We start from the raw sequence: 605 nt of genomic DNA, 5'->3' as shown, positions 1-605 counted from the left end.
ATATTTTTGGGATGAGCCTTATTTATATAAATAATGTAAGGATCTTATTATGAGGAGATATGTACCTTGTGAAGAAAATGAGCAGATCATTCAGAAATGTCATGATTCTGAATTTGGAGGACATTTTGGGAGCGATAAAACTGCTTATAAAATTTTACAAGCTGGATTTTATTGGCATACTATATTTAGAGATGTTTATAGATATATAAAAACTTGTGATCGATGTCAACGAGTAGACAATATACCTAGAAGAAATGAAATGCCTCTAAATTTCATATTGGAAGAGATCTTTGATGCTTGAGGATTAGATTTTATGAGACTATTTATTCCTTCATTTGGAAACTTATATATATTAATTGCAGTAGATTACATTTCTAAGTGGATTGAAGCACAAGCTTTACCTTTCTGTGACGCTAAAAGTGTTTCAAGATTTTTAATGAAAAATATTTTCACTAGATACGGAATGTCGAGAATGATTATCACTGACGGAGGATCCCATTTTAGGATTAAATACATTCAGAGATTGGCAGAAAACTTTAATATTATTCATAGAATCTCTACTGCCTATCACCCTCAAACCAGTGGGTTAGCTGAAGTTTCTAATA

Source organism: Phalaenopsis equestris, unplaced genomic scaffold, assembly GCF_001263595.1.
Source record: "Phalaenopsis equestris unplaced genomic scaffold, ASM126359v1 Scaffold000152, whole genome shotgun sequence".
Classification (NCBI taxonomy): domain Eukaryota; kingdom Viridiplantae; phylum Streptophyta; class Magnoliopsida; order Asparagales; family Orchidaceae; genus Phalaenopsis; species Phalaenopsis equestris.
The sequence above is the reverse complement of the archived record's forward strand: the minus strand, read 5'-3'. Positions refer to the sequence as shown.